The sequence below is a fragment of the Pelodiscus sinensis genome, chromosome 22 (assembly GCF_052426305.1).
Source record: "Pelodiscus sinensis isolate ZL-2025 chromosome 22, ASM5242630v1, whole genome shotgun sequence".
NCBI lineage: Eukaryota > Metazoa > Chordata > Testudines > Trionychidae > Pelodiscus > Pelodiscus sinensis.
The window spans coordinates 26,162,627-26,187,853 of record NC_143073.1 but is presented as its reverse complement, the minus strand read 5'-3'; the positions used below and the strand labels follow the sequence as shown (position 1 = coordinate 26,187,853).

The 25,227-nt window shown below is 57.1% G+C and overlaps 2 long non-coding RNA genes across 2 annotated transcripts; both read left to right on the top strand.

The window, feature by feature from the left end:
* The first annotated feature begins 773 nt into the window (after nucleotides 1-773).
* LOC142819652 (uncharacterized) lies at nucleotides 774-25,227 on the top strand. The gene is made up of 4 exons (XR_016347737.1): nucleotides 774-958; nucleotides 22,155-22,277; nucleotides 23,254-24,234; nucleotides 25,082-25,227. It is a non-coding gene; the product is annotated as an uncharacterized LOC142819652 (long non-coding RNA).
* Nucleotides 4,335-7,546, top strand: LOC149521892 (uncharacterized). The gene is made up of 3 exons (XR_016347739.1): nucleotides 4,335-4,445; nucleotides 6,240-6,380; nucleotides 7,102-7,546. It is a non-coding gene; the product is annotated as an uncharacterized LOC149521892 (long non-coding RNA).

The following is a 25,227-nucleotide window of genomic DNA, read 5'->3' as shown; positions in this document are numbered from 1 at the left end:
AACAGGAGGAAAATACTTGACATGGTTCATGCAAGATTTGTGTTATACGTTTCATGGTAAACAAGTGTCTGACGTCAGTTTATATCTGTACTAGGAGGTTTGCCTGGCGCCGCTTGGGTCCTTCAGGACGGGCTGCGGGTGTCAGACTCCCCCTCCTTCCCTGTTATGGAAAACAATCAAATTCCAGGCACCTCCCATTGTCCTGGCACAACCAAAGCCTGACCTTGCTTTAAGGGAGCAGGGGAAGCTGCCTGCTGAATTGGCGGCGGTTGGAGGGAGGTGTCCTCACTCTGGCCAGGTAGGAGTTCTTGGACAAAGGGACTCACAGACAGAGGAAATCTTGGACAGACAGACAGACCTGCAAACTCTCTCCAACAGACACAATGCGGAAGCGGGCGTGAGCTCCACCCCGGGGCTCTGGTGCTGTTATTTCAGGGAGGGAGGGAGTGGAGAGACATTCTTGACCACAGTCTTTCTCCACTGAAAAATGCTGGTTTGGGCTGAGTGAACGTTTCCGAATTTGTCTCCCTTTTTCTGCCTTGCTCCAGGAGGAAAAAAAGCTGAACTGTTTTGTCGTGGTATTTCCAGTAGTAGAGATTTCATGTCACAGCTGCCAGCAGAGTTCATTGCAAGCCCCTCTCTGTTACGCGCATGACAAGGAAGGAAAAGCCTTTTCTGTTCGACGGTTCAGTTGCCCAAGAAATAAGGGCGGCCCTGATTTTTTCCCGACTTTTTAGAACTTCCAGGGAAGGAAAAATTGGTTCTCTGGCTGGAATTCCCTTTGCGTTCTCATTTCGGCCTCATCTCTCTCCTGCTCCCCTCCGGCAGAGCTCGCTGCACCAGCCGTGAGAAGGCTCCGTTCAGCTCCCAGCCCGGCCCCAGGCTCCTCCCAGCACCATGGGGGTTTCCTCGCTCCTCTGCCTCCTCCCTGCTCTCCTAGCGACAGCCAGTGCCCAAGGTGAGTCGTCTGCGGCTGCAGCCACTTAACCCTCCTGGATTTCAACCCCTCGCGCCCCTTGGCTCCCCGATCAGGGCTCCTACCGCACGTGCAGGGCGCTAGGACTAGCCCTGGGGGCACAAGGGCCTGTCCACACGACGGTTATGGTGGCGGCTTGGCCACGGTGCTGGAATGGGGCCGGCAGAGCCCGTAGGGCAGAATCTGCCTGCCCCGTGGAAGGGAGTTTCCCTCCCTGGAGGGGTCACCTCCCGAGCGAGGGTGGCCAAACCGAGGGGAACGTTCCCCCCTCGGTTCAGTGCATCTACTCTGGGGTTCTGTCGACCTCGCTGTGGAGCTCAGGGGGTGGATTTTTTACCCTCCCCCACCTCCGAACATGGTAGCTCCACCCCCCATTTGGGGCAGCCCAGGCCCGAGGGACGCACTGACTGGATACTGCCCCAGGGGCCCATTTCGGCGCAGGCCCCTCGGCATGGCTGGGGCAGCACGAAGGGGAGGAAATGACACTGCCCGGAGCATCGCCGGGGACCTGGCCTGCCACCGGCGGCAGAGGGCTCTGCATCCCAGCACAGAAGGGCAGGGCGAGATCCGGTGGGTGGGAGTCGAGTCCGGAACGCTCCACGGTGGGACTGATCCTGGTACCAGCTTGTCCAGGGGGATGGGAGAGCGGACGCTCCACCCGGCTCCACACTGGGAGACGGGGCGCCCTTCGGAAAGGCTGGCTCTGCTCCCCCGGGCGGGAGGCTCTGGTGTGGGCTGCGCCCAGATGGAGCCTGCCCACGAGAGACGCCGTGGGGCCAGTGGACGAGGGCTGACGGGTGGGGGTGCTGCTTGTGCACATCGCCTGGAGACATGGGGTGGCCACGCGTGGGGGTAATACCCTGCGGATCAGTCACGTGGGGCAGGGACCGGCCTTTTCTTCTGCTTAGCCATGTTCTTTCCCTTCAATTCCCACTCCCCACAGGTAGGGAATGGGGCGACCAGAGACCCTTGGTGGGCGGGGGGGAAGGCCCATGATATAGGGCAGGGCTGGGGAACTGTTTTTGGGTCGGGGCCACTGACCCACAGAACAGTTAGTCGGGGGCCGCACACAAGTGAGAAGTGGGAACAAACCTTTCACTGTGGCCCCGTCTGAGAAGGTGAAAGACCCTCCCCACATTCCCCTCGCGCGCCAGGGGCCCAGCCTACTGCATTCTGTGCGCTCCAGCCCCCGGGGAGGTACCAGGGGGGCGGGAGCTCCAGTGTGGGATCCCCAGTGCTGGTGCAGTGGTCCCTGAGCCTCGGGGGCTGGATCCAGGCAAGCCGAGGGTCGCATCCAGCCCCTGATATAGGGGAGGGGAAGCAGGGGGCACTCCTTGCTTCTAGCATGTGGGGAGAAGGGGGCGAGATCCATGGGATGGGGGTGGGGAAATGGGGGGCACAGTGTCCCTGGCATGGGGGGAATGGGCAGGATCATGGTTTGGGGGATGGGGAATATGAGGCCTTTGGCGCCAGGCGGAGGATGGGGGGTTCGCATGGTGTCCCTGCAATAGAAAGGGCACATGAGCGGTTTGTTGGGGTAATGGGGGGGCTGCCAGCAGCCCCATGTGGTGCACTGGACACGGCCGACAACTCACTGTGGCGCGAGCGACTCCCTGGTACTGCGAACACCTGCACCATGGGAAGCACATCTGGGCTGGGCGGAGCTTATTTGGTGGGCGGAGCTTGGGAAAAGCACTACCCCCTTCACGCACCCCAACCTGACCCGGTGGAGGAGGGGGGCTGGGTTGGAGGGGGGGTCGGGCTCAGGGCCGCGTCACTGCCGCCCCGCAGGACGAGGGACACGTCTGTGGTTTCTCTGTCTCCAGCGGGGGCCCTGACCTGTGAGTCGTGCTCTGGCATGGAAGCTGCCTGCGAGACGACCACAGGGACCTGTTCGGTGAGGAAGGGCGCCGGAGGCTGCCGCTCGCTGGCGGGAGAAACCACGCTGAGTAGGTGGCCCCGCCTCCCACCCGGCCCTTTAAATCGCCTGCCTTGGCCCCGCCCCTTCCACCTGAGGCCCCGCCCCTTCTGGGAACGAGGAGCCAATCCCCCGCCTTTCCCAGAGGCCCGGTGTGTCAGTCAGCTCCCTTTGTACACTCTAATGTGGTGAAACCCGCCCCCACCCCCGGTCCCTGCCAATCTGAGCTGGGGGAAAATTCCTTCCCAAGCCCTAAATACGGAGACTGGCAAGGCCCTGAGTACGTGGGCGCAACCTGCTGGTCCGTCCCCTGGGGAATTCTCCGTCGTCACGCCGGGTCCACCCCAGCCAGAGCCCCACGGCCGGCCACTGCAGACACCTGCCATGAGCAGCCCCCCCCCCCCCGGAAACGTGTCAAGCTCAGGACTGAAGCCGGCTGGGGGCTGCTATGGAATATCTGTCCTGCCACGGCCACAGGCGCCCTCCGATTGTAACCCTCCGTTCCCAGAACCAGAGAACCCCACCTGCCTTGTCTGGCCCAGCACCCTTGTGACTGAGCAGTCCCGAGTGAGGTCCCCACTGCCGTCCTCCCAGCCCGCTGCCCTGCCCTGCAGTCAGCACGCCTGGCCCTGGGGATCCCCAGCTCAGGCAGCCCCCCCGCTACCGCTCCAGACGGGCTCCCCAGCCACTGCTGGCTGCGTGCCAGGGCTCTTTGCTCCAGCTACATCTGTGGCTCTATCCCCTGCGGGTGCAGCCGTGCGGATGCTCACACCAGGGCATGGCTAGCCCAGTTAACCCAGCACTGCACACGGCCACCGATTCCCGGCCTGCAGGGCCACAGGGACCCTCGTGAGCATCTCGTGCGACCCTGCCCGGCACAGGCCAGAGACCTGCCCCCGCACATCCCTACAGCTGGACGAAAACAATCCCCTCTGGCTTCCCACACGGTCCATGGCGGAGAACCCGCCCCGGCCCCGGGGGGATGGGCCCAGGGGCTAATTCCCCTCATGGTGAGAAACATTCACCTCATTCCCAGCCCGAGTCTGTCTGGCGGCCGCTCCCAGCTCCCAGGCGGGGTCAGACCCTCCCCGCTCCACCCAGGAGCCCTCCAGTGGAGATTTGCTCCGGGCGGGTGCTGGCAGAGAGGTCCCTGGTCACCCCACTGGGCCAACCTGCATCGACGCAGCCCTGGAGTCTCTGGCTCCGAGGCAGGTTTCTAACTCTGCGACCAGCCTCCCGGCTCCGCCGAGCTCCCAGCTGCACCCCCTCCTGCTGGAACAGGGCCCCGGGACTGGGCCGGGCTCCCCACAGCCAAACGCTGAGGTGAAATCACCTCCCAGCTCCAGCGCAAGGCGCTGCGCCCAGCCCCTCCCTTGGTTTTCTCTGACACAGGCGGGACCCCGGCCACGGGCTATGTCAAAGGCTGCCTGCCCGACTACAACAGCGGCATCAAGGGGCCCCTCACGCTCACCGTGGGGCGCGGGCTGTATCTGCGGCTCAACACCTCGCGATGCAACGCCACGGAGAAGTGCAACACCGCTCTGCTGGCCGGTGAGTTCGCGCTGGGCTCCCGGGGCCCCGGTTCAAGGGCTTGTTCACCTGCACAATGAGTCGGCGCTGAGCGGGGTGAGTCTGGCTCTCCGGGTGTCCCTGGCTGATGCGACAACAGGTCGTGAGAGCCCCTTGAGAGGGGCCTGGCCCCAGCTCACTCCCCGCCGGGGCATCATTGACAATCTACAGCCGGGCTGGTGAACAGCTCCCCTCACAGGCCTGGGGACAGGACAACCCCTGACCTGAAGCAAATCCTTTCCAGCAGCCACAGGTCACACCTCACACACACCCGCCCAGGGCCCCACCCCTGCAACACACCCCGGTGCTAACGCTGCCCACACATCTCCACCAGCGACACCACCATGGGCCCTAGCCCCCGTCAGCCACCACATCAGGGGCTCCTATACCTGCCCATGCCCCAATGTGCTCTAGGACATCCAGGGCCAGCCATGCCCCTCTGCCATGGACAGTGGCCAGACCCGGCCAGTCTCTGGGCCAAAGGAGAACTGGACATAATCACAAATGGTCACACACAAACTCAGTCATGGATGTAAAAGCAGCCATTGTACAAAGCAATTTCACCCCCCAGTTCCAGAGAGGGAGCCAGAACTGGAATTCATTTGCAAGCTTGACAGTGTTACCCTGGGCTCGAGCAAAGGCATTCACTGTTTGGTGCATTACAAAGCCAATTTCCCCTGCCTCTACTATCCGTGTTTGCACATCCAAAGCTCTGAATGGGACAGATCCAAGCTCATTAGCATGGGGCCTACAATTGGTGGGTACTTCTTTTGCTGCTGTACAGATCTCGCTTTCTTTTCTTTCCACTCCAGTGCCTCTGAGGAAGTGGGCTGTGCCCACGAAACCTCACGAACCTCGATACGTTTGGTAGTCTCTGACAGGCCCCAGGGCCACCCACTATCACTAAAGAACAGTTCACGTGTGTCAGACGGCTAGGCTGTGGCAGGCTGCAGAGGGTAGAGTCAGACCTGGGCAGCCTCCTTGGCCCTCCACCTCCCAGCATTGAACTGCTCACGTGGACAAACCTCTGACCCAGCCCTGAGCCCCCCCCACACCCCAAACAACTCAGCCCAGGCCTTGATCTGAGCCTTCAGCCCTACCCCCCTTCCCTCAAACCTCTGCCCCAGCCCTGAGCCCCAAAACCTGCATCCCCAGCCGCAGAATGTTTATGGAAATTTCCACTACAGGCATCTGACGAAGGGGGTCTTTGCTCCAACACTTCGGTTAGTCTCTAAGGTGCCACAGGACTTCTCGCCGCTTTTGCAGATTCGGACTAACACGGCCACCCCTCTGATACTGGACAGAATGTTCCTTGTAACTTGCCTTGCCAAGGATCCAGTGTCCCCCAAACTCCTCTTCTCCCACCCTCCTATCCCAGGCCAGAGCTCTGAGTGTGCCACCTTCTGCCCCAGGCTCGACCCCACCTGCCTTGTGTCTGCCTGGCCCCTCCCGCCACTGGGTATGGCTGTGTCACGCCCCCCAGCATGCTGGGCAGGCGGGAGCCATGGACCAGCTGTGGGCGCTGAGAGGCCCGGAGGCGGCAGGGCAGATCAGACGGCAGGAGGGCGTTTCTGACATCTCCCAGACACAGCAGGGCCCCGGCTCTGGGAGCCCGGGAATGCCCGGAAAAGCGGGAACCCATCGGAGGGAGCAGGGAGCAGGGAGAGGCTCCGGGTGACAGACAGACGGAGCAATGCCCTGGGGCTTGGGCAATGCAGGGCAGTGGGGCTGATGAGGATCAAACTCCACTCCGTGACCGTGTCTCTGGGTTCTCAGTGCCCCAGGAGAACAGCACCTTGAACGGGCTGCAGTGCCCGGCCTGCCTGGCTCGGAACGCCAGCGCCTGCACCGGCCAAGCCATCCTCTGCACCGGGGAGGAGACCTACTGCATCGACTTCACTGGGGAGATCATTAAAGGTACGTTCTGCCTGCTGGCCGCAGGGCGGGGGCTGCCTGGGAAAGTCCTGCCCCTGGAGCTCTCCCAAGAACTGGTGGGAGCCGGAGTCTGTGCGGAGCCCTGGGCGGGTGGGGTCGCCAAGAGGGGTTCTGGCTGGAGGGAAGGCGAGAGGAATTGGGACGTTTCCCTCCCCGCCGAACACCCCCCAACAGTGATGCCGCCTTGCTCTGAGGTGATGGCAGCGGGGTACTTGCCAGGGGAGGGTTGTGATGACAAGGATGCAGAGCTGGGGAGGAAACCCAGGAGTCCTGGCTCCCCCTCCCCACTGCTCTAACCACTAGTCCCCACCTCCTTGATGTCTAAGGTGGAGCTAAGCTGCTGTTGCTCCGTGAGGCAGCTCCTGCTCTCAGTGTGGCCCAGGGCTCCCGTCGCTCTGGGGTGGTTATAAAATAACCAAATCGAGTGGGGCTGTCGGGGGCGGGGAGAGCCGGCATGTTCCCTGGTGTTCCCGGCCACAGCTCCGTTCCCAACCCCAGCGCCAGGCTCCTGTGGGGGGCGGGGGAGGCGAGAGGGCTCCAGGCACCTGCCTTGCTGTGGCCTGGTGCAGCCAGAGCCGGGAGATGCCCAGGCGGGTGGGAAGGGGAGGCAGAAGGGGAACCACCGGCTGGTGGGAATAGAGGGGAGGCGATGGAGGAGAACCCAGAGCTGCCAGTGCCCCATAAAAGGCCAATTTTCTCTCAGGATCAAGCCTTTCCCCGTTCGCTGCCAAGGGCTGCGCCTCGGCGTCTGTGCAGGACATTGAATCCGGAACCTTCCTGACAGCCGGGAACTCCAGATACCTCTTTGGTCAGGCGACCTCCACCCCAGCGGAGAGAGCACCCACCACCACCCCCCCGCCCACCACCTCCCTACCATCCACTCCCCTAGCCACCACGGCCACGACCAGCGGCACCAGCCCGGCTCCGGGGCAAGTCCCCTTCGCCCTCTGCCTGCCTGGCCTGACGGGGCTGCTGGTCTTGAAGCTGCTCTCCTGACCCCCCGCCCTGCCCGGGCCCCGTGGCTCCCGATTTGCATTTATCGAGTTTCTTAGGGGATTAGAACTAGTGACCCGGGGTCGTTTCTGTGCATTTCAATGCAGTAACTCATTTTGATCTGCCTCGTCTCACTTGCAGCCACGTCAAGCCTACTTCTTACACCTAATAAAAGTCTGTTTGTTTATTATCAAGACCAGTGTAAATAAGTGTTGCCGGGGAGGTGAGCACCAGTGTGCGTCTCTCTCCGTGAATGACAAAGGCTTTCTCCATGTGCCCCTTTTACCCAGGGTGAGAGGGATTTATCGGGGGCTGAGGCCCTTCTGGGGGTTGGTTTCCCAGGTGCTGAGCCCTCCCGGAGCTGAGCGGAGTCAGGGTCCGTGCTGCTCAGCAGGGAGTGGGGACCCCAACTCTGTGCTTTGCCTGGCAGATCCCAGAGAAGCTGGTGGGGAGCCCCAGAGGGCAGGCAGGTGGGGGTCAGTGGCGTGATCAGAACAGCTGGGGACAGCTCCAAAGGGACGTCTATGATCCAGCCCGTCTCACTCCTTCCCATTGCTAGAGGGTCCCAGAACGGGGGCTGAGCCTCCCCTCCCCTCCCAGCAGCGACAAGGTGAAATGACCCTTCCCAGGAGCAGTGGGGGCTCCCCTGGGTCACTCTGCCCCCCCGCAGCAGCGGGAAGGCCTGTGCCTGCACCTGGGCTCCTCTCCCACTGGGAGGCGGCACAGAGCCGTGCCTGGATCCAGCAGCTGCCGGGACCTTCCATGGTGCTGGAACCCAGTGGTGGGAGGGAGCCTGGCACAGAGGCGGGATGGGAGAGGGAAAGGTCTGGGCCTGCGCGGTGGCTGATAGGGCCTGGCAGCACAGTACGGCAGACCCAGAGGCTCCCCCGGCTCCTAGCAGCCTCCTCTGTGGGGTCTGCAGGGCCGAGGAGAGGGAAGGGCAGCTGCACTGTGGCCACTAGGGCTGCCAGGTGCCTGGTATTGAACCGGACAGTCCGCTATTGTCACCTCCTGTCCAGTAAACAAATTCAGAAAATACCGGACACCAAACATGTCTGGTACTTTCTGATTTTTCCCGGCCAGGAGGTGAAAATCCCGGCCTGTCTGGCTCAGTACGGCGGCAGCCTGGCCACCCTAGTGCTTACCAGGTTCTGGCCTGGTGCAGGGAGGCAAAACACATCGCTACTTGGTTTTTAAAGGGGCCACGGTGGGTTTTTTTTTTTTGCTCAACAACTCTCAGGCTCCTTTTTTTTTTCCTCAACAAACTTTTTCCTGGTGTGTTTTTTTATTGGTGGTGTTGGGTATTTTTTCTGAAACCATCTGGCCACCCTAGTGGCTGCTCTCGGGCTCATGGCCAGGTGCCCTGGCTCAGCCGGTGCCCAGGGACTAGGGGGCTCCTGTGCTGGCCTGTCTCCCTTTCCCAAACATTGGGCCATGGGGCGATCAGGGGCTGGCCAGCAGGGAGCACCAGCTGGGCTCGGCTCCCCAGAAGCCGCTCGGGTGCGGGGCTGTCCCCTGGCTGTCCCCTGGAACACACAGCGGGGAGCTCCTCTTGCTGAGCTGGTTCCAGCCACACGACTTTGCCATTCCGGGTCGTTCCACCCGGGCGCCCGATAAACCCCAGGCTTGGGGGGCGGGACCCCTTCCTAGCCTGTGGGCCGAGGGTCTCCCCCTGCTGCAAAAGAGTTGCTCTGAAGGCAGGAATCCTACTCTCTGTTTGGCACCGGAGAGGCCACATCTGGAGTGTTGCGTCCAATTCTGGGCCCCTGTCATGATTATGAGGGTTAGCCAGCAGCCTGGGGACTAAGGGGTTAACTCCACCTAACCAGGTGGAGTAGCCAATAGGAATGGAGGTAGGAATTTCAAATTGGGACAAAGAAATTTTTGGTTTTTCCCTCCTTTGTTCTGGGCAGTTCTCAGCAGCCATTGTGAGGGACAGACACTATGTCTCCCTCCGAGCAAAGACTCTTCATTTTCTGTAAGTAGGGTAAAGTTTCGATCAATCCGTTAGGTTTCATTGTTTTATGGCTTGGGTATGGGATCTGCTCTGGGCACTTTTTAAAAGATGTTTGTGCTTTTCTTTGTAACTAAGTTCTAGGCCCATGGGCTACGTGTACACTGGCATGATTTTCTGCAAAAGTTTTTAACGGAAAAGTTTTTCCGTTAAAAGCATTTGCGGAAAAGAGCCTCTAGATTGGCAGGGATGCTTTTCCGCAAAAGCACTTTTTGCAGAAAAGCATCCGTGCCAATCTAGACGCGGTTTTGTGCAAGAAAGCCCCGATCGCCATTTTCACGATCAGGGCATTTTTGCGGAAAATAATACCGCGTTGTCTACACTGGCCCTGTTGCGCAAAAGCATTTGCGCAAGAGGGCTTTTGCCCGAACGGGAGCAGCTTAGCATTTCCTCAAGAACACTGACAATCTTACATGAGATCATCAGTGTTCTTGCAGAAATTCAAGCGGCCAGTATAGACAGCTGGCAAGTTTTCCCGGAAAAACTTGCCAGTCTAGATGCAGCCATGGAGTTTCTCCATGAGTAAGTTCTAAGTCCATGGAATTCTAGGCCCATGAGTAAGTTTTAGGCCCACTAAGTTCTAGGCCCATGGAGTTTTTCCATTTGTTACTTTTCCATCTAGTCATTATGCTTGCAACAGGACTAGTGCGGTAATAATACAAGTTTTCTCTTTTCCTTTTATTAACCTGGTATTGGTTAATGGTGGTGTCCTGTTTTTTACTTTAGCGGTGAGATTTTCCCAAATGGTCTCTCCCCTGGTTTCCTTATTAATTTAGGTGGTGGCAGCGGAAGTTTTATTCCCAAAACCTAGAGTTTTAAGATTTCGGGGGGGATGTTTTATGCCAAAGCCTGGTAGATAAGGTTTTGGGGTACACTTGCTGGCCCCCACTTTGGTATTTATCATGCCAGAGTGGGGAAGGAGCCATGACAGCCCCCCACTGCAGAAAGGACGTGGACGCATTGGAGAGGGTTCAGCAGAGCGCGATGGAAATGCTTCGGGGGCTGGAGCACATGACCTACGAGGAGAGGCTGAGGGATTTGGGCTTGTGCGGTAATGACTTTTGGCAGGTGAATGAGGGATGCAAGTGTGACACACATCCCAGACCCCACCTCGATGAGCTAGTTGACCGCCTGGGCAATGCCCGTTTTTTCACCACCCTCAATTTAACAAAGGGCTATTGGCAGATCCCCTTGGCCAAGGAGGGAAAAGAAAAAAACCGACATTTTCTCACCCAAGGTCCTAGTCCAACAAACTGTTCTCCCTTTCGGCCTGCATGGGGCACCAGCCACCCCCCGACATGCTCCTACGCCCTCACCAGGCCGGCCTTACCATGAGGTAAACTGAGGCAGTCGCCTCAGGTGCCAGACTGTGTGTGTGTGTGGGGGGGGGCACCACTAGGCTCCAGAGTGTAGAAACTTGTGTCTGCTGCTGGTGCATATGTAGGTAGCAGAGCAGTCCCAGGAGAAGAGGAGAACAGGAAGGAGGCAGGATTGGGACCTTTCAAAGTTTTGGCCGAAGTGAGGCGTCATTTGAGCTCCCCTCCTCAGGTACCAAAATGTCGTGGCCCCGCCCTGCGCCCTCATACCGATTACGCGGAAGCATACCTAGACGAGGTAATAATCCATACCCCTGACTGGGAGACTCCCCTAGAAAAGGCGGAAGCTGTGCTAGATTCCTTAAGGCAGGCCCGCCTTACGGTGAACCCAGCCAAGTGTGCAATAGGACTTGCCGAGGCCAAATGCCTCAGCTATTTCTTAGGAAAAGGTGTTGTAAAATCCCAAGTGAATAAGCTGGAGACCAGCCAGAATGGGCTCTGGCCAAATAGGAAAAAACAAGCCCACGCATTCCTGGGTGTGGTGAGGCTCTGCAGATGGTTCATGCCCCGTTTTGCTACCAGTGCAAGTCCCCCGAAGGGCCTGATAAAAGCCCGGGGTCCTGATACAGCAAAGCAGTCTGACATAGCGGAGGAAGCATTCTCAGATCTGCACGTGGCTCTCTGCAGTAACTGGGACTCATAGCTCCTGGCTTTGACAAGGAGTTCATCCTCCAGACAGCTGTGTCCGAGGCGGGCTGGGAGCTGGGTTGTCAGAGAGGGTCGGAGAGGACGAGCGCCCAGCCCCCTAGCTCTGTAGCAGACTCCTCCGAGGAGAACAGAAATGGGACGTGGTTGAGAGGGGATGCCCCAGTCCTACCTACCGGGCTGACAATTTACCCTCGGGAGCGACTGTGTACCCTTCAGCTGATGCAGCGCAACAAGAACGCGAGCGCGACCAGACGGTTTCTGACCCTGCCACCCTCCAGTTCTCCATACAGCACCAGGCCAGGAGCCACCATGGCAATGCAGAGGGTCTGTGACAAGTGCACTGCACGAGGACCCACGTTGCCCTACCCCACGGTGTTGAGTGTCGGGGGAGGGGGGCAATATGTGACAGGGTCAGGCCAGAAGGATACAAAAGAGGGATGGAAGGGAGGCATATTAGCCTCAGCCTGAGTAAATCTCTGTTCCCAGCGTAACTGTCAGGGGCTAGTCCAGAACCAGCAAGAACTTGCCATAATCAATCAGGACAATTAGCACCAGGAGCTAATTATGTGGGCTTGCAGAGTCAGGTGAGCCACGGCTAGTAGGAACACCTGGGGCCAATTAACAAACCAATTGAGACTCGTTAAAAAGAGCTTCCCTGCAGTTAAGGCGTGAGGAGGTGAGAGGACGGAGGGAGAGCTGCAGGGAGGTCAGGAGGAACAGGCCCCGGGGATACCAGTAGGAAGAGTGAGAAAAGGAAGGTGCTGGGGAAGTAGCCCAGCGTTTTGTAGTTGTCTAGTTGCAGGTGTTGGAGATGTTTATAGGCAGCTGTTACTACAGGGCCCTGGGCTGGATCCCAGAGCAGAGGGTGGGCCCAGGTTTCCTTGGGGAAAAGGCTGGTGGGGGGAAAGAAAGGGGCCTATCCAGCCCTGGATCATTTGGGGGTCCACCGAGACTGTGGCATTTTCTATCCCTCTGCACCTCATGCTGGCCGATGGTCAGAGGAGCACAACACAAAGAGCCTAAGGGTCAAAGACCCTAAGGGTCAAAATCTCTCTCTAGAGGGAAACTGGACAATGGGTGTGGCTGCCCGACACCCAGAGACCCCAGATTAGCACCCAAGCTGCCTGCGGGAAACATCTAAGCCTGAACAGGGGGGAGGATCAGGCCCGAGTTGGAACGCTTCGTGGTTTGTGAGAAAAGAAGATGAGAACTACAGCAGAAGTTGCACGGAACAAGTTTCTAAGAGTATTAAACTTAACTGGTGCATTTCGTTTAATTTTCTTTAGTAACTAACTTTGATCTGTCTGTTATCTCTTACCACCACTTCTATCCTGCCTGGTCCTTGCAGCCACTGAAATCCTGCCTTCTATATTCAATAAAACCACTTTTCTTTGTTAACAAACCCAGTGTAAAGAATCGCTAATTGCGGGGACAAGAGCGGGGCACGTCGTTCTCTCTCACTGATAAAGGGGGGACCATGTTATCAGCTTCCCCTGTAGGAACTTTATACAGGGTAAGAAAGATTGATCAGGGATTCTGGTCCAAGTGGGCTGTGCCTTTGGGAGCTATGACGACTTCTGTTGACTGGGCCTTCCCTGAGCTGAGCCGTGTTGAGTGCCTGTGTCACTCGGCTGCGGGCTCGGACCCCAGCACTGTGCCACGGCTGGAGGAGGCCAGAGGGCCTGGCTCAGCTGACATAGTCTGGGGCACCCCAAAGGCAGGTCAGAAGGCTGTGCGGTGTTTCTAGCCCAGCAGGTGACAGTCCCAAGGGGATCTCTGTGACCCGACCCGTCCCAGTGGCAGAGTCGTGCAGGGTCGTGTGCAGCTTGAGCCCTGGGTTCCCGCGGTGAGTTTAAGCGAGTGGGAAGTGCCGTGGGTGAGAACAGCCCAAGGGGCTGATGGTTTGTTATTCTCTGTTGGCCTCTTGCAGGTCAGGGAGCAGGGGCAGGCAAGTCAGCAAGTGCAGAGCAGGCTGGGAGACAGCAGCCCAGCGAGATGCGGCAGGGCCCTGGCTGGGAGAGGGAGAACGGACCCAGCACAGAGGGGATTCAACAATTTGCAGACTGACAAGCAAATAGCCGGGGGAAAAGCTTCCCGTGAGCAGGTCTCGGCTCCGCAGCAGAGAGAACTGGGAGCCCCAAAGGAAACCCCAAACCCAGCGCATTCAAGGGCCCAGGACTTAATAGACCTTGAAAAAGATTAAGAATTGGAGGCCCAGAGGGCAGCTCAAAAGCCTGAACTGGCTACCTGGGCCTGGAAGAAGCAACAGCCCAACACAGCAGGATCCAGCTCCCCACAAACCTGCAAGGGGGAGCAGCTCTGCCCAAACATCCCATCTCCTTTTGCAGACTGGGACCCTCCCCTCCATCCCCAAGGAGCCCAAGATGGTGACACTGACGGCCAAATTCGCCAGGAGAGCTCTGGCCGCTTCCCGGGAAGTTGCCTGGGAGGGTTGTTGCAGACGATGGTCAATGTCAGAGTTTGGTTGTAACAGTCTCAGATGACACCGGAAATCTCCAGGGGGCCCTCTAGAAGCCGGAAGCGAAGGGCTGGGTGGGGCAAGGTGGCCTAGAGCCAGCTGGCAGATCTGGTAGACAAACGAGTCAGGGACAGGCCTGGCAGGCCGTGAAGGGACCTGCAAGCAGGTTGTTCAGGAACAGCTCCTGAATGCGGCTACAGACCTTGTGAAACAGAGTTTGTGGGACAAACAGGGAAGGAGCAGAAGCTCCTGCTGCCTGTGCTGATCATTTTGAACAATCCCACCCCCGGCTGGGGTAGATCACAGGCAGGGGGTGTCAGTTGGGTGGGAGGTAAAGGCCCCGCAGTACCCTGGGAAGGAGGATGGGGGGGAGGCCGGGCCTTGTCCTCCCCCAATTCACCCCGAGGCCTCTGCACAGCCAGAAGAGCCCAGATGGGCCATCGCCGGGTCCCACAGAGCAGGGGGAACAAATCCCCAGGGCTGAGTGGACCCGGCAGCAGGTAACTCATGGAAATGCTGCTCCCCAGAGACCAGGGGTTCCCAGGCAGCGGCCGCTTCCCACACTGGGTTGGGGCAGGTCAGTGCGCAGCCAAGCAGGGAGCATCTGCCTGCTGCCCGAACGCACGGCCAGGAACTCCAGAGCGAGGGACACGGGGGCTGAGATTTCTCTCATGGGGGCACCTGCCGGGGACACTGCAGAGCTGGGATTGGCTGGAGGCTGTAAGATCCCTGCCCCTTTGGCTGTGGCTTAGGTGGAAGGAGCGGGGCTGAGTGCTGCTGTGTCACACGACGTTACACCACGTCTTTTGGGAAATGACTTTATGATGCAGCTGAATCTGTCCCAAGAGCTGTCAGCAGCACCAAGGGAACTGGGCTGAAGCCCAAGGAGGGGAAGGCGAAGCCGCAGAGGCGGTTGAGAAAATCCGAGAGCGTCTCTTTAATTCCTCTCCAGGACTGCGACTCAATTTGCCGCGGGGGGTGGGGCGGAGGAAGACAGCCTCTGTCTGTGGACATCTCTTGGGGGGGAAGGGAGTTTTGCTTAATAACGGGAGGTGGAGGGGGGGTCCTGTCCAGGATGGGCACTGCCAGGCAGGGGCAGTTGAGCAGGGGGTAGATCCTGCCCCAGCCTGCACAGAGACGTGTGTTACGGACGGGGGCCTTCAGGGAGAAGTCGGGGCCCAAAGAGCCGTTGCGGGGAATGAGGACCCCAGGGGCTTGGTAGCTGGAGGCTGTCCCTGTTCAAAGGGGGAGGGGGACCTGGGTTCCCAGGGCAGGGTCTGTCATGGCTGGGAGCTGGCCAGGGGGCAGGTGGGCCGGAGGGGGCAGTGCAGGATTGGCTCCCCATTGATTGCAGGGAGGTGTTGCCCAGGGCAGGTGCTAGTTCTGCAATCCCAGGCACCTCTCCTGCTGTTCTGGTTTTCCAGGGGGGTCATGATGTAAGAGCGCAGGGAGCGAGATTGCAGCCAAAATGTTTTCAAGCATCTAGGGATCCGGGGACAGAGACCTAGAACTCGGCAAACACCCCTGCGAACGGCGTCACAGGGATAATGAGGCTGGGCGGGGGTGTAACCAGAGCCTAACAAACATTGTAGTCAGGAGGTCTCCGCATTAAACACCGTCCCAAACTCCAGCAGTGATCACGGGGGTGTGGGGGGTCACCACCAGGCTTTATGAAAATTAGCTTATGAATATGAATAAGCATGACTCTAGCATGCTTTCCCCAAGCTATGCCATGTAACGTGCCATTGAAAAGTTACAGGCGGCTGAATGTGCCTGTTCTGTCTGTCCACCTGTAGCAGTCCTGGTGGGAGTTAGCGATATGACACACGCACCGCGTCTACTGACTTAGCCCTGCGAAGCGGGACCATAAGAGCTACGGAAGGGACACAGAGGCCGGTATCTGGGGACACTGCTCTGGGAATAGTCTTGCTTCCCCTCTGAGCCTGGACTGGGCTGGGTCCCACCGGGACATGGGGACGGACACCTGCTTCCAGAGCCCTTTGCGGGGCTTGAATGTTCCCCTGGAACTGGGACTAAGGTTGAGTTGAGCACAAAGGGATCCTGCCTGGGGCAAAATGTCTCTCGAGGGGGGAAACTGGCAATGGAGGCGGCCGCCAGAGGCCCAGGGTATGTCTACACTACACAGGGTATGGCTGGACTACATGTTTTTTCTGGGATTCTGGAGGAACGCGTTGGCTCTTCCTCATTCTTTTGCACAAGAGAAAACGCGCTCTTTCAGAAGTCCCTGTATTCCTAGTTCCTCTAGCGCCCTGTATTCCTCATTTGGAAGCCGTGCTATTCTTCGTTCCAGTCGAGGCGAGCCAAATGTCCGAAAAGCCTCTTCCGACAAACGAATTGGAAAAAGCTGCGCAAAATGCGGAGCTTTAAAAAAAAATGTAATCTAGCCTTACCCACAGTTTTTTTCAATTACGTCCACACTGCAATCACGTTCTTCTGAAAGAAAATTGAAAGAACAGAGGGTTTTTTCCAACTGTGGTTAACCTCTGTCTACATGGAAGATGCCTTTTTGCGAAAGAGCTCTTTCAGAAAAAGGCGTGTGTGGACGGGGAAGAGGGAGTTCTTTCGCAAGAAGAGGAAAGAGGAAAAAACACAGGTGCCCTGGTGGCCGCTCCATCCATAGTAATCACAGCTTACACACGAGAGAGCGTCCATTCAGTGTGGACGCTATCTGTTGAAAAAGCAGATCGCTTTTGCAGTGTGGATGCTCCCGTTTGGAAGAAGTTTCCCCGAAAGATCTCTTCGGGAAAAGCTTCTTCTGAAAGAAGCCTGAAGTCTAGACGTAGCCACACAGACCCCAGATTAGCACCCAAGCTGCCTGCGGGGAACATCAGACTGAACAGGGGGAGGATCAGGTCTGAGGTGGGAGGTATCCCAAGTGATGAGAACGACAGTTCGGGTATGAAGCTGCCTGGAGCAGGTTTCTGAGAGTATCAGGCGCAACTGGCCAGTTTTGTTTTCTTTTGCTTAGTGACTGACTTTGATCTGTCTGCCACTTGAAATCAAACTATAACGGTTAATGAAATTACTTGTGTTTGTGAACAGACCCCTTGTACAGAATTCTTCCTTGGGGGGGAGGAGAGCTGGGCATGACTCTGACAGTGATAAAGGGGGGAGCATGTTATGAGCTTGCTCTGTATGAACGTTCTACGGAGTAAGGCGGATTGATCTGGGGTTCTGCTCCCACTGGGCTGTGCACCTGGGAGCTGTGATGAGTTCCTCGAACTGAGCCGTCCCTGAGACGGGCTGTGTTGAGTGCCCGTGTTTCTCTGCTGAGGGCTGTGACCCCAACTCTGTGCTTGGGCACGAGGAAGCTGGAGATGTTGGCTTAGCAGCAGGCAAAAAGGCAGGTCGGTGGGCTCTGTGGTGTTTTCAGCCCATCAGGTGACAGTCCCAAGGGCATCTCTGTGACAAGACCTATCACATCCCCACCCCTCCCCTCTTGCATCCCACACTCGTGCCCAGATGCCCGTTTTGCAATGAGATGCATCCAGGATCCATCTCTTCCCAGTTGAGTCACTGGGCCCCAGAAGCGAATGTCACCCACTCCGGTCCCTCTCTTTGCTCACAGGCAGGGCGGTGCTAATCTCCCTCTGGCTCCTTGAATAAGCCATTGTGGGTTTTTGGCAAGAATCTGGCTAGGTGCCCACAAGTGATCTGAAATGTGGGCTGAGCTGGGTGGCACCCGTGGAGAGGTAGGGCCCCTGCCTGGGTATTTATCAGTTGATAAGAGGTGGCTCTCGGGAGCAGGGATGAAATCTGCAGAGGTGACAGACACCGAGGTGAGTCGGGAACTCCAGGGAGATCTGGTCAGGGCGGGCTCGTGGGCAACGGGAGGGCAGATGAAATTCAGGTTTGGTTGCACGTTGGGGGATGGTGAGTTTGAAGCGCCCAGGACTTGGCAGGTTCTAACTCAGCTGAGGGGAGCCAGGGAAGGGACCCGAGTGTCCCCGGAGGAGGAGCCGTGCTCACCTGGGCTCGCCGCGCCACTGCAGAGGAGAAAAGCCAAGAAGGACGTTCGGCTGCCAGAGGGGATGGAGAGCTACATGGAAATACTGCGGTGCCCTCTCCGGACCGGCAGGATGCTCTGGCCCCGGGGTGGGCAGTGCTGTTGGCCCGTCTCAGAAGGGACAGCACAGATCTGGAGCCAGTGAGGATGTGGGAGGGGAACACTGGCCCAGGGCAGAGCCCTTCAGCCGGACTGGAATCCTGCTGGTACCACCGGCCTCGCTGCTACAGTTGTGGGAGCAGGAAAAGGTGCTTTGCTGTGGGGGTGGGTGGATGGGCAAGAAGAAGAGACTGTGGGGCCACGGGGCAAAGCACATGACAGCAGCTTGTCAGAAGTGGCAGCGAGAGAGAGCAAGTGTTTTCCTAAAGAAAGGTTTAAATACTCGAATGTGAGGAGGGGGTGGGAAGAGAGTTGAAGTCCATTAGAACCGCAGTGAAATGACTTTTTACATGCAAGATTTCATCCATATTTTAGTGGTAAAAATTATGTCTGAGGTGTGTGTGGCTGAGACTGGGTGTGGTATATTAACCAAACTAGTTTTTACAGTAGCAGGATGAAATTTGTCTCACTTAAGGGATTAGAGATCTAAGGTCTTTGCAGGCTGGTGCAAGGATAAAAATACAAGAAACAGGGTGGAAATGATTAAAATATAGTCCCATGCGAGGCTCTACTCCCAGGACTCCTGTTCTGTTATTTGTGGGAATATCTGAGGCACAATCCAGGGGGGAGAAATTCTCCAATCACATTTTTCCATGAATACAGGGTTGGGGAAACTGAAATTTGCACAAGTTTGTGAAAAAAATCCTCAAAAAAAGAAAAATCTTGAAAAAAGTGACATTTCCAGAACTCGACATTTTGATTTTTCCTGTTCTTTTCAGTATTGATTGCAGCATGTACTCTAAAGTAGCATGATGGAATATGGAATCTCTCTCTTGTGGGACCGTGGGTAAAAATTCAAGAAACAGGGTGGGAGCGTGTAGGATTAAAATATAGTCCCATGCGTGGCTCTCCTGGCCGGAATCCCGGTCTGTTATTCATGCAAATATCTGAGGCATAATCCAGCAGGGAGAAATTCTTCAAACAAAACTTTCTGCCATTGAAAAGGGCAGGGTTGGGAAAACCGAACATTTCTGCAAATTAGTGAAAAAAAAAGCTAAAAGAAAAAAATCTTGAAAAAAATGACATTTCCAGAATTGGACATTTCGATTTTTCCTTCTCTCAAGGTGGCTTTTCAGTGTTGACTGTAACATTAAAAAATATTTCAAATTGGCTGAATTATAAATGCCAGACCATGAACCAGACCCCTATGTCGTTTGGCTTTTCAGTAAGATGAGAAATTTGGTCAACACAGATTATTTGTGGTCAGAGTTTTTAGAACTGCCAGGGAACCAGAAATCAGTATTTGCTGAGGTCTGTTGCCTGGTGTTACCCCCCTGCCTCCCACATACTCCCCAGTCTCATCTGGAATTTCCTTTCCATCTTAATTTTGACACTCTCCTGCTCCCCTCCAGCAGAGTTCGCTGCACCAGTGAGAAGGCTCCGTTCAGCTCCCAGCCCGGCCCCGGGCTCCTCCCAGCACCATGGGGGTTTCCTCGCTCCTCTGCCTCCTCCCTGCTCTCCTAGCGACAGTCAATGCCCGAGGTGAGTTGTGCGCGGCTGCAGCCACTTGACCCTCCTGGACTCTGATCCCTTGTGCCCCTCGGCTCTTTTGGCCTAAACCGCCAATGTGTCTGTGTCACTTAGGACTCTCTCTGCCCTCCAGTGTATCTACCTCTCCCCCTGGCTTAGTGTCATCTGCAAACTCGCTGATGGTGCAATCCATCCCCTCGTTAACAATGATTAGTCCTGTGGCACTTGGCAGACTAACACAAGTAGAGAATCAGAATCCAAGATATATAACACAGCAAAACCAGTTACCTGTCCATTGTAGGCTGGATGTGTCCACTGATGTGAAAATGCAAATGTCAAAGGCAGGGAAAATTGCCTTTGTCGTGGGTCAACCAGTTCATATCAGTATTCAAGCCCAGGGAGACGGTGTCAAATATGCAAATGAATTCCAGTTACCAGTGTCTCTCTCTGATTGGCTGGTGAGATTCCTTTGTAGAAGACGGCTACTTGTAAATCCATGACTGAGGGGCCCAGCAGGTTCCAGTGTCCCCACAGGTCCGGGTGTTTCCATTCCTAAGTCTGACTAGTGCCCCTTTATCCCTTGTCGCAGAGACTGTCCGGGATGGCCACAGTTTGTGGCAGAGGGGCGTGGCTGGCACTTGCTGGCGTAGATCAAACCAGCGGCTGGGCAGGTCTAGGAGCCCCTGCTGTGGAGGCTGATGCGCCAGGGCTTGTGGTGTTGTGGCTGGTGGAGATGTGTAGGCAGAGTTGGCAATGGGGTTGTTGCAGGGGTGGGTCCCTAGGTGGGTGTGTCTGAGCTGAGGGGTGTGGCTGTGGAAAGGACACTTGGGGGTGTCTGGAGGCAGGGCTATTCCCAGCCTATTTCCAGCCCCTGACACACAGAACCCAGGGACACCCTCCCTGCCCAGCCTGGCTACGAGCCATTGATGGGAAGCATTAATCAGAGGTAACGATACTGTGGGCACGTTCCCATTTTAAGAATAGCCACACTTGCTCGGAATGATAGTAGGTGGCAGACTGCTATAGGGGTGTAAGCTAGGGGCTGTAGGGAATGTCTAGCAGTTTTCTGCTCTTTTCCTTGTTGGGCTTTCAAGTAGGAATAAGAGATCCCCGGAATAGGGCTTTATTCCAGAGGATCGCGCCAGTCTAGACGCTTTTTTCCGGCTTTTCCCCAAGCCGGAAAAAAAGCGGCGGCCATGTTTATTTAAATCCCACGGGGGATATTTAAATCTCCCACGGATTTCCCTATTCCCAAGTTCAAAATTAGCATGCCCCTTCCGAAGAAGGGGCCAGTGTAGACGTAGCCACACTGTCTGTATCCTCATTTCCCCAGGCCGGTATTTAAGTTTTAAGGATGCCTGATAGAAATCCTGTGGGTGTTTGTCTCTGTGGGTTGGAGCGGAGCCGGTTGTATCTTAGGGTCTGGCTGCAGACAACTGGTCGTGTGATGTGCCCCGGGAGGAGGCTAGAGCCATGTGGGTAAGAACAGGGGGCAGTAGGTTTCCGGTACAGGATGGCGATACTGTGACCATCATTTATTTGCACTGTAGTGTCAAGGAAGTGGGTCTCTCGTGTGGACTGGCCCAGGCTGAGGCTGTTTCTTCAGCAGATGGTGTAATTTCTTTAGGTATTCCTCAGTGGGGTCAGGGGGAAAGAGGCCTGTAGACTGTGAGGTGGGTGAGTTGTCTGGCAGCCTCCTGTTTGCAATGTGGACTCCAGCAGCCGTTTGGGTTGATATGTCAGCGCTTCTGTTGAGGTTGCGCACGGCGTTCTGCATGACTACGGTTATGGGACGTTTTGTGCTCACAATGTCGGCCTGGGCCCGCTTGCGGAAGCTCTCCCTGTAGAGGTGCCGACTGTCATTTTGACTGTCGGGGGGGTCCCCGTAGAACTGTTCTTGGAGTGTGGTTGTTCTTGTGGCTCAGAGCAATGTTCAGGGGTGTGTTGAAATACGATGACATTAAACAAAACTGGCCCTAGGTCCGACTCTGCTTGAAACTGGCAGCTCACTAGACACCAAGCCGCTGATTGCTACTGGCTGAGCCCAACGACCCGCCTTACACTCCATTTATCCACTCCCCACCTCTTCAGCTGTTGGGCAACAACACTGCGGGACACGGCACCAAAATCAACGCCCACTGCCTGCCCCGTGGCCAGAGCCAGTTACCTCAGCACGGAAGCCAGGCAGGCTGGTCAGGCAGGACTTGGCCTTGGGAATCCATGATCCTGATCACTTGCCTCCCCTCCAAGAGTTTCCAAATGGATTCCCTGAGGATCCCCTCCATGATTTTCCTGGGGGCGGAGGGGAGGCTGGCCGGTCTGTCGTTCCATGGATTGTCCGTCAGACTCTTTCTAAAGGGGGGTACTACATTTGCCTATTTCCAGTTGTCTAGGACCTCCCCACAATTCCTAGCTCGGGTACAGCAGCAGGTCTGTCATTGAAATTGTGCCATTGTGGAGGGTCCTAAAGACAATCAGGCCCATTCTCCCGTTGGCTTGTTTGGCGCAGGGGGAGACTTGGGCTCAGGGACGTGTCCGAGCTGACACTGTTACCTCAGTAAGAAGGAAACACTCGCTCTTCTCTCTCCAGCGGGGACCCTGACATGCAACGTGTGCTTGGGCCCAACGGAGGCCTGCGATGTGGCTCCAGGGACCTGCCAAGACGACCAGGCGACGGGCGGCTGCCTCTCCGTGGCAGAAGAAATTTCCCTGGGTAGGTGACATTGCCTTCACCCCAGGCACATCTTACCCTGCCTCTGTCCCCACCCTCGCCACCAGGGCCACCCCAACACTGCCCCTCCCGGGTCCCCAGCACCCGGCACAGCACAGTCCGGCCGGGTGCAGTGCTGGGTCGATTCTGGCACTGTTCCAGTCTCTGACACAGCGACTGGCAGGCCGGGCAGGCTGGAGACCTGGACCCGCTGGTCAGTTGCAAAGCTCCCATTGACTTCAGGGGGCCGATGCCACTCCCGGGCGCTATTGATGGGATTTCATGCATTGGGCTTTCAATTCTATACGGGGTGGCTGCGTGGCAGGAAGTGATGCTGTGCCGGGGAGAAACGCACTTTCTGAGGGGGGTTAGAAAGGAGATGGGGGAGGGGAACCCTTGGGCCCTGCCGGCTGCTCCCAAATTCTGTCACCTGCTCAGGCCAGTACATTCTGCTAGTTCCTTTCAGTTCCCACAGTTTGTCCTTTGACATGGGAAACCTGAATTACAGACCCAGTTCGGTGCATCCTGCCACTGCCCTAACGGGATGGAATGGCCCTTCCACTCCCCCAGCTTTTACGTGGTCGGTCATTATCCAGCCACCTGTGTGCGTACCTACCTATCCATTCATTCCCCAAAAACCCACCCGCCCGCCGGCCTCTGACCCCACTCAGGACACTTTCCCAGCACAGTCCCCAGTGGGTTTATTCAGTGGGTTAACGTGGCCGTGACCCCAAGTTTAGCCCTAATCCCCGTCACCACCCCCTGCGCTCCGCACACAAACCCTCTGACCTCATCCTGGCTGACACAATCTGGGGGGCAGTTTAGGCTTCGGCTCCTCTTCACCCTCCTGAATTGTGGCCCCAGAATCAGACACGGGATCCCAGCAGCCGCACAAGGAGGTAAAATCCCCTCCCTGCCCCTGCCCGAGGGTCCCTCCCAGCCTCACGTTTTCTGTTTTGCTCTCCTCTATTGCACAAAGGCGGGACAAAGCAGAAGTTCTTCTCCAAGCAATGTCTCAGCGGCTATAGCAGTGACATAAAAGGCCCCTTCTCTTTCACCGTGGGGAAGGACCAGTACGTGAGGGTCAACGTTCTACAATGCAACACAGATTTGTGCAATTCGGCCGCACCTCAAGGTACGTTGTGGGTCTGTTTGTTTTCTCCCTATTATGGGCACGGCCACACAAACAATTAGAGGATGGTGAGCTGGCTCTTGGTGCACCTCTGCCAATGCACAGGGGTCGACGGGCGGAGCACTTTGGAAGGGCATTAGCTCAAAGCACAATAATAAACAGCTCCCATGTGTCGGCCATGGTGCACATGGACAGCTAGACCATCGGACCGGCACTGGGCAGAATCACACCCCAACCGCTCCACACACCCCATCTCCATTGCTACAGTCGGATTGTCCATGTGGACAAGCCCTGGTACAATTGTGTTTGTTGCCGTTTGTCCCCGTTATTGCCCCAAACTCCATTTCCTCACATGTCTGTTCTGTCTCCAGTGAAATCCCTGTAGCGAGCGGGGGTAGAACAGTCGGGGCCCGTTCGCAATCAGACGGGTGAGGCTGCATAGGAAGGAGGGAGCAGCCGCTGGGACAGGCTCAAATCTAAACTTCCCCGCACCTATCGGCTCCCCTTCACTCTCGCCGGGATCCAGAACCGAGCCAGTGCGGCCGTCGCCGACTGTTGTGTCCCAGACAGACGGAGAAATGCCCCCGGCTGCAGGGAGGGGCCTGCACATGCTCGGCGAGGCAGGGCCCAGCCCCCAGCTGGGACGAGGTTTCACCCACCCGGTAACCGTCTCTCTGTCTTTGTTTTCAGTGACCCCGAACACCACCCTGAACGGGCGGCAGTGCCCAGCCTGCTTTGCTCTGGGCTCCACAACCTGCAACAGCCAAGTCACCCCCTGCACAGGGCAGGAGACCTATTGCCTGGATTACACCGGCAAGCTGAACCAAGGTACATTCTGCCAGCTGGTTGCAGGGAGGGGATGCTCGGGAGTGTTTCAGCCCAGGAGGACCCCAGAGAGCTGGTGGGACCCGGAGTCTGAGCTGAGCCGTGGTGGAGCCAAGAGCGTTTTGGCCGGAAAGAAGGAGAGAGGAATTGAGATGTTTCCTTCCCAACGCGGCTCCCCTCCCCCTGCACTGATGTCCCCCTCCTCCGGGGGTGATGGCAACGGGGTACTTCCCATGGGAAGGATTGGGATGGAAGGCAGGTGGGAAAGGGACAGAGCGGGGGGAACCGCCAGCTGGTAGAGAGAGAGGGATGGGGGCAGAGAAGGACCCGGAGCTAGGGATGTTAAAGACTAGTTGACCATCCAAGAAGCATATGCTTATCGGATCGTCTTTTGACTAGTCGACTAGTCGATGTCCCCTCCTTGTTGCATCTCTGAGACAGAGGCAGCAAAGGGTGGGGGGTAGCAAAGACGCTGCCACTTTGAAACCCCAAGGGGGCCGCTGCACAGCTGATGTGGGGATCAGCTGTCTGGTGGGCTGCCCCTCCCAAATGTCACCTCCGCTCATTTCAAAGGGGCAGCTGCCGTGGGACCCGGGGTCAGCTGGGGACTCGCCAGCTGAAACCAGGCTCCATGGCTTTGACATGCACAAGAGCCCCGCAGAGGAATCTTGTGGATTTCAAAGCAGGCATCCGCATGCAGCCCCGAGTCACCAGGACCCCCACGAGCCCCGGGCGGACCCACGAGGAATGCGGCAGTGCCTATCGACCAGTCGACTAGCCAATAAACAGCATTGGAGCACCCTGTCCTGGAGCGACGCGTCCCTAAGAACAGGCCGAATTTCTCCAACAGGTTCATCGTTGTCACCGTTTGCTGCAAAGGGCTGCGCGTCGGCGTCTGCAAAGCAGATCAAACCTCCAACCACCCTGACATCGACGGGTTACACCTTCACGTTTCTGAGAGGGAAGATAACCCCCAGCAGCCCAATCGCAATAGAA